Raw genomic sequence first — 8,947 nt, forward strand, 5'->3', positions numbered from 1 at the left:
GGACAATGTTTAGATATGGGCCATATTTACTTGCTTGAATGATGGAGGCAAATGCAAAGATGGTTGCTTTGAATGGTACAAATTATCATTTGTGGAAGGGCAAGATGAAAGATTTATTATTTGTCAAGAAATTGCATCTTCCGGTCTTTGCTACACAGAAGCCAGATTCTATGTCTGAAGAAGAATGGGACTTTGAGCACCAACAGGTATGTGGTTTTATTCGGCAATATGTTGAAGATAATGTTTATAATCATATTGCTAATGAGACACATGCCAGAGCTTTGTGGGAGAAGATTGAGTCTTTGTATGCTTCTAAGTCGGGCAATAATAAATTGTATTTGTTAAATTGCTTGATGAATTTGAGGTACATGGAGAATTCTTCTATTTCTGATCACTTAAATGAGTTTCAAGGGCTCCTAGATCAATTGTCAGGAATGGGCATAAAGTTTGATGACGAAGTTATGGGATTATGGTTGCTTAATACTCTACCAGAGTCTTGGGAGGTATTTCGAGTTTCAATTACGAACTCTGCCTCGAATGGTGTTGTTTCTTTTCAGATGGCAAAAAGCGGTGCTCTTAATGAAGAGATGAGAAGGAAGGCACATGGTTCTTCATCTCAGTCTGAGATGCTTGTTACAGAAATTAGGGGGAGAAGTCAGAAAAAGGAACATAAAGGTGGTAGAGAGAAGAGTAGGAGCAAGTCCAAGTCAAGATACAAAAATTTAGAGTGTCATTTTTGTCATAAAACTGGGCACATTCAGAAATATTGTTTTAAGTGGAAAAAGGAGAACAAAGACAAGAAGGGCAAACAGAGAGAGAATGATCATGATGATGATGATCGTGTCACTACTGCTACAGATGGTGATCTTGTTCTTCTTCGTGACTTTGAGTCCGTTAATCTTGTATCTGATGAGAGCATGTGGATTATTGATAGTGGTGCTACACTGCATGTTACACCTAGGAAGGAGTTCTTCACATCTTACACTTCTGGTGATTTTGGAGTGTTGAAGATGGGTAATGATGGTGAGTCTAAAGTGATTGGTGTTGGTGATGTTTGCCTGCAAACCAACATGGGAGTGCAGTTGTTGCTTAAAGGAGTCAAACATGCTCCAGATGTCCATTTTAATTTAATCTCTGTGCAGTTGCTTGATGATTGTGGTTATGACAATCACTTTGGTTCTAGTAAATGGAAACTCACTAAAGGTAACTTGGTTATGGCCAGAGGGGAGAAACAATCTAAATTGTACTGGACTAAAGCTTTGGTTGCTAAAGACAGTGTGAATGCTATGTATATGGAGAATTGGAGAAATGCATCTTTGTGGCACCGGAGGCTTGAGAAATGCAGAATTGGAGAAATGTTCTCACTGCGGATTTATTTAATTCGTTTATGTGTGTTTAACTTAGATGGACGAATCCGCAGCGCCGAATTTACTGTGACAGCTCTGTGAAAAACGTGAACAGAATTTTCCCTCTACCTCTCCCTCTATGTGTTAGGGCTTTCAGTGTATTCTGACTCTATTGTTCTGCCTCTCTCTTTATTTTATAGCCTCCTCTCCACTAGGTTTAAGTGAGACATGGGCTTCTCAAATTTTGGGCCTTTTCTCCACATAGGAAGGGAGCCCAATACCCAACAAATCTCCCCCTCATAACTATGTGGAGATAACCGCCATCATTACCGTATAGACTCTTCCTTAGTCTACACACGTAATCTTCCTTGCCTTTAACAAGAAAACCATCAGGTTGCTTCATGTATATCTCTTCCTCCAAATTACCATGAAGAAAAGCTGTCTTCACATCCATCTGCTCAACCTCCAAATCAAGAGTAGCAGCTAAACTTAGCACAGTTCTGATGGATGACATTTTCACCACAGGTGAGAAAATCTCATTGAAATCAACACCCTTTTTCTGTCTATTAGACCTCCTGAGTTGGACTTGAGGTGATTCAGGTATATCACCAAGATCGTCATCATCATCATGTTCCTCTTGAGCATCATCAATTGGAACCTCTACTCCACTTCCAAACTGTTGATCATCAACATCACCATGTTGCTCATTGTCTTGAGCTTCTGTTTCAACATTCTCCAAATTGTGAGCGGGCAACCTCATCGGATTACCATCAGTGAGATTACTATCTTTTTCGGGTGTGGTCTTCTCCACCTTATCAATTTCTTCAATGGTCTGGTCTTCCATGAATTGTACATCACGACTTCTAACAAGCTTCTTCTCAACAGGATCATAAAACCTGTAGCCAAATTCATCCTCACCATAGCCAATAAAGATACATTGCCTTGTCTTTTTATCTAGCTTTGATCTTTCATCCTTAGGAACATGAACAAATGCCCTGCAACCAAAGACACGCAAATGATCATATCTAACATTCGTACCAAACCAAATTTTGTCTGGCACCTCAGTATTCAAAGCAACTGCGGGACTGAGATTAATAACATGCACAGCTGCAAGCAATGCCTCTCCCCAAAAGTGCTTAGGCAACTTTGCTTCCGAAAGCATACATGTAACCCTTTCAACCAATGTCTTGTTCATCCTCTCAGCTAGACCATTCAACTGAGGAGTTTTAGGAGGAGTCTTCTCGTGTCTAATACCATGCTGCCTGCAATAAACATCAAAAGGTCCACGGTACTCACCACCATTATCACTACGGATGCATTTCAGCTTCTTGCCTGATTGCCTCTCAACCATAGCATTAAATTCCTTGAACTTTTCAAGTACTTGACCTTTCCGCTGAAGAGCATAGACCCATAGCTTCCTGGAACAATCATCAATAAAAGTAACAAAGTAAAGTGCACCACTAAATGACTTTACCTTTAATGGGCCACAAACGTCAGAATGCACCAATTCAAGCAATTCTGACTTCCTTGAGGGTGGATGCTTCTTAAAAGATACTCTGGTTTGTTTACCAGCCATGCAATGAGAACATTTCTCCAATTCTGCATTTCTCAAGCCTCCGGTGCCACAAAGATGCATTTCTCCAATTCTCCATATACATAGCATTCACACTGTCTTTAGCAACCAAAGCTTTAGTCCAGTACAATTTAGATTGTTTCTCCCCTCTGGCCATAACCAAGTTACCTTTAGTGAGCTTCCATTTACTAGAACCAAAGTGATTGTCATAACCACAATCATCAAGCAACTGCACAAAGATTAAATTAAAATGGACATCTGGAGCATGTTTGACTCCTTTAAGCAACAACTGCACTCCCATGTTGGTTTGCAGGCAAACATCACCAACACCAATCACTTTAGACTCACCATCATTACCCATCTTCAACACTCCAAAATCACCAGAAGTGTAAGATGTGAAGAACTCCTTCCTAGGTGTAACATGCAGTGTAGCACCACTATCAATAATCCACATGCTCTCATCAGATACAAGATTAACGGACTCAAAGTCACGAAGAAGAACAAGATCACCATCTGTAGCAGTAGTGACACGATCATCATCATCATGATCATTCTCTCTCTGTTTGCCCTTCTTGTCTTTGTTCTCCTTTTTCCACTTAAAACAATATTTCTGAATGTGCCCAGTTTTATGACAAAAATGACACTCTAAATTCTTGTATCTTGACTTGGACTTGCTCCTACTCTTCTCTCTACCACCTTTATGTTCCTTTTTCTGACTTCTCCCCCTAACTTCTGTAACAAGCATCTCAGACTGAGATGAAGAACCATGTGCCTTCCTTCTCATCTCTTCATTAAGAGCACCGCTTTTTGCCATCTGAAAAGAAATAACACCATTCGAGGCAGAGTTCGTAATTGAAACCCGAAATACCTCCCAAGACTCTGGTAGAGTATTAAGCAACCATAATCCCATAACTTCGTCATCAAACTTTATGCCCATTCCTGACAATTGATCTAGGAGCCCTTGAAACTCATTTAAGTGATCAGAAATAGAAGAATTCTCCATGTACCTCAAATTCATCAAGCAATTTAACAAATACAATTTATTATTGCCCGACTTAGAAGCATACAAAGACTCAATCTTCTCCCACAAAGCTCTGGCATGTGTCTCATTAGCAATATGATTATAAACATTATCTTCAACATATTGCCGAATAAAACCACATACCTGTTGGTGCTCAAAGTCCCATTCTTCTTCAGACATAGAATCTGGCTTCTGTGTAACAAAGACCGGAAGATGCAATTTCTTGACAAATAATAAATCTTTCATCTTGCCCTTCCACAAATGATAATTTGTACCATTCAAAGCAACCATCTTTGCATTTGCCTCCATCATTCAAGCAAGTAAATATGGCCCAACCAAGAGCTCTGATGCCACTTTGATGGGGAAAACAACAACAAACAATATACCAGAGAATGCAGCGGATATAATTTCCCCTAACTTGCAAGAATCTATGAGGAGCAATAATCAAAGAGCAGCAATAATAAATCACCAAAAGCACAAATAAAGGCACCAAGATTTTTAACGTGGAAAACCCCTCAAATCAAGGGTAAAAACCACGAGTCGTCCAGACCAAAGAAATAGCTCCACTATGATCAACAAGAGTACAAAAGAGTCTCAATCAATAGCACAAATTAGTGCCAACACCCAACCAAATAACAAAGCAACAAAGCTTTCAAATAGAGAAGAACAAGAGGGGAAAACCTCTACAAATCACTGCTGCAGTGCGAAATTAATATCTCCCAACTCAGACCTCGTATCAAAGATCCGACCGGTCAGAATGAAGAGCAATGAGTTCTGAACCTGTTGTAAAAATTTCAGCCCGATCCAACGGTGAACGAATCCGCAACGCCGAATTTACTATGACAGCTCTGTGAAAAACGTGAACAGAATTTTCCCTCTACCTCTCCCTCTATGTGTTAGGGCTTTCAGTGTATTCTGACTCTATTGTTCTGCCTCTCTCTTTATTTTATAGCCTCCTCTCCACTAGGTTTAAGTGAGACATGGGCTTCTCAAATTTTGGGTCTTTTCTCCACATAGGAAGGGAGCCCAATACCCAACATTCACAAATCTCTAACAGTCTGTTCACTTGTGGGAGAGTGATTGATTGAGAGAGAATGAGTGGATGAGTTTGAGTTGATTTAATAGTACAATTTGTGTTGTTTTTTTTAAGGAATTTAGAAGTTATGGTGAATAAATTTAGAAGTAATTTTTGTGAAAGTTTGGGAAAGATTTGATTGATTGTGATAGATTAAAAAATATGTTTTAGTAGAAGTAATAATCAAATTACCATTTAGCCCTTAGTTAAATTAGTATTGTAAATTAATTTCTTAATTTTTTTAAACACAACAAATGAAACTAAAAAAAATTAATAAAAAGAAATCGTATCCGATCCAGTATGGAACAAATCCAAGAGCACGTATTCGATCTAGCTATCGAATCCAAGACCAGGTATCCGATCCAGCACAATGGGATCGAATCCTTCAGACATGGGATCGGATCTGGTTTTCTCCGCGACACTTCTCATGATTGCAGCGAGTCATGGTTGCAGCGAGAGTGTGTTTGTAGCGGAGAGAGATGAGAGGGATAAATATGTAATACCCCAACCCAATCCCACCAAATCTTCGCATTGTGCCCGCGATTACAAATCTGATAGATTCCTAGCATCCTGGCTCTGCCATCTGCATAGATACCCTTAAGGGAACATCACAAAAAGTCTTTTTTTTTTGCTCGCAAATTTACTCTCTTTAATACGAACACAGCATAAAAGAATTGGCTTGAATGAGGGAGAATTGAATATATCACTAAAGAAAATAGATAATTAATGATTTACTTGAAGTTATTATAACTTCCAATAATAAACTCCTCTTCAAATTTAGGTTTTTTTTAGTGACCGACATTCTTGTTACAAAATTAAATTGATGAGTATCACTTATGTTTAAAATAGATAATATTTTTAAAAATTAAAAAAAAAATTCATAAATATATGAGTTTATAAAAGGTTCTTTTTAATTATATTTCAAATTCAAGTCAATGAAAGATTAAAAAGATATGAAAAATATTACAATGAGCGCATATGAATGTTAAGTTATTGATATTGATATAGTACAATTTGTTATGATTCATATTATATTAAAAGTAAAAAAAAAAATATTGATATATAATGATAATCGATTTGTTATACTTGCTTTTCTAAAAAGTATCGGTAAGTTGAAATTTGATAATATTTTTGAGATATTGGATTGTGGTTGCGTAAAATTCTACTGTAAAATAATTATAGTATTTATTTTAGCAACATGATAAGATAACTAAAAGAATTTTATAGCAGATTTAGTAATTAACTTACCTTTAAAAGCTGAGAATAAATCTGATCATAAGATAATAAACATTTCCTTTTTTCTTTCTACCTATGGAAACGAAACACTTGTTCATCATCAACTCCAATGCAAGTTAGAAACATTATTTGATTAGATCCGAATAACCAGGAACTAACCCTATCCAATTTATGATAAAAAGATGAAAAGATAAACGAGAGTGACTATATATGCAAATTTGAATGTGTGATTGGGTTGATCAGAATCACAAGAACCATTGTTCTCAAATTATCATGGGAAAGTTAGCGATCATGTTGCAGGGTAAGTGCAAGAACCGCAAGGAATCATCATCATGGCCATTGACAAAATGCTTTTACCACACCAATAGAAGAGACACTGGGGCCAGAATTGAAGAAGAATGGAACGTTGATTTTTCTGATCTCTTCATCGGACACAGGTTTTCTCACGGTGCTCACAGTAAAATTTACCATGGCATATACAAGCAGCAACATGTTGCAATCAAAATTTTCGAGGTACGAGAATGCGAGGAAGAGGGAAACCTTAGATCGCTTCTGGAGACACAATTTCTGAGAGAAGTCACACATCTACCTCGTATGCAGCATCAGAACGTGGTGAGTTTCGTAGCAGCATGCAGAGATTCTGAATCTTATTACATTCTCACGGAGTATCAACAAAAGGGTTCTTTGAGGGCACATTTGAACATGCTCGAGTCCAAGCCAATCTCTCTGAGGAAGATCATACGTTTTGCTTTGGATATTGCACGTGGAATGGAATACGTGCATGCACAAGGCATCATTCACAGAGACCTTAAACCTGAGAATGTGCTTGTAGACAAGAACTGTCGCCTCAAAATTGCTGATTTTGGCATTGCTTGTGTTGCTTCAAAGTGCGATTCATTGAGGGGAACGTATCGTTGGATGGCACCAGAAATGATCAAAGGAAAATGCTATGGAAGGAAGGTTGATGTGTATAGTTTTGGGCTTATTTTGTGGGAGTTGGTGAGTGGAACACTGCCATTTGCAGACATGAATCCGGTTCAGGTTGCTGTTGCAGTGATTGATAAGAATTCAAGGCCTGTTATTCCCACACATTGCCCACATGGTTTGAGAGATTTGATTAATCAGTGTTGGGCGTTGAAACCACAGAAGAGACTTGAATTCTGTCAGATTGTTCGAGTTTTGGAGCAAATGATCAAAGACATTGTTCTCTAACGAAGGAAAGTCACAACTTGTTTCATTTCCAGATCAGTAGTTTACAGTGTAAAAATTGCATTCTGAATTACTGGTTTTTGGAGATGAAAGAGACGTGACTTGTGAAATAATGGAGTATAGAAACTGCTATACCTCTAAGATTAATCTTTTTTGTTTATGTTTTGTATGTAGAAGGAACATGATTGTGTTGCACAGATCTTGTAGCTATGCTCATTGTCACAGTTTTTTGTTGTATTCATAAAGTTGGTCATGTGCTTTAGTAGTGACCTGGTTTTTGTAATTTGTGTACGACCGTTCCATTGTTATTAGAAAAAAAGAAGAAAAAGAAGAGTTGTTTTAGATATTTATAGTCGTGTCAATTATTTCATTTTGTTGAATGGCAAAGAAAACATGAATTGATCTGTTGTTACAAAAAGTTTGTACATTGCAGAAGCTAAGGTGTGAATATAATCTTTTGTTCGCTATTTATTCATTCAGTTTCTATCTTTATCTAATTTTCTGTCAGTTTTACGGATCTGGTGCTCTAATTGTTCACGTTGACAGTAATTTTCACTATTTAATGAACATTTTAATGGATTGAGGACCACCACCTTGCAACCTTACTTTGCCTTTGTTCTGTATATAAATAGGCAAACGGAAATGATATTTGAATATATTTTTTGAACTTAAATTTGACATGGCTGATGTAGCATGATCTTTTTTATTCAAACATAAACTTTTTTTTAGTGAAAGAAAACTGCTGGACGTGCGGGAGTTAAATTTTTTTTTTCCCAAAAACCAAAGGACACAGAGACAGAGAGAGAAAATGCACAGTGATGAGTGTTAGTGTTAGAGAAGCAAAGAAGCAACGCAAAGAGAGAGAGAGAGAGAAAGAGAGAGAGAGAGAAGCAAAGAAGTAGTGCTTGCCGGAGAACACATCGGCCACTAAAAGTCATCCACGGCGAGGCTTCCACTAGTTTTGGGTTTCAAGTGAAAGGTGTGTTTGGAAGTGTTTGCACAGCAAATCAAAGAAGCATCGATTGTATAGTGTTTGGAAGTGTTTGCACAATGAACCAAAAAATTCAAGATAACTTCCCACCTAATTGTTTTTGAGTCCCCACTTTTGACCCATTTCTGATTTAAATTTTTTGTCAGAATTTCGTGCCCAACATTGTATACCCATCATGGAATGTGATGGTGATGGAAATACAGACATACTATGTTAAGGTTGTGTGAGGAAATGTAACTAACAATGATGATTGATTTCTTTAAAATTGGGTGTCTAAGTCCAAAATACTCATGACAACTCCCTATTAAAGAGTTCTTTACTCCCCACGAACCAATAATATCCATATTATCGCATTTCTACATAGGTTTACCGTATTCATAATCCAGTGGCGAATTATGTATTGATTGAAGGAATTGTCTAGCATTCAAACGTGACTTTGTGGTGCGCATAACTTTGTAATTGGTTTCAAGTCTTGGGTCTGTGAACCAAAAAATTC

At 37.5% G+C, this 8,947-nt stretch overlaps 1 pseudogene; it reads left to right on the plus strand.

Annotated features, from left to right (window-relative positions):
• The first annotated feature begins 6,455 nt into the window (after window positions 1-6,455).
• Window positions 6,456-7,918, plus strand: LOC114175133 (serine/threonine/tyrosine-protein kinase HT1 pseudogene; annotated as a pseudogene).
• The last annotated feature ends 1,029 nt before the right edge of the window (window positions 7,919-8,947 follow it).

The sequence above is a fragment of the Vigna unguiculata genome, chromosome 1 (assembly GCF_037176805.1).
Source record: "Vigna unguiculata cultivar grain cowpea cultivar isolate G323 ecotype 2 chromosome 1, ASM3717680v1, whole genome shotgun sequence".
In the NCBI taxonomy this organism is placed as follows: Eukaryota; Viridiplantae; Streptophyta; class Magnoliopsida; order Fabales; family Fabaceae; genus Vigna; species Vigna unguiculata.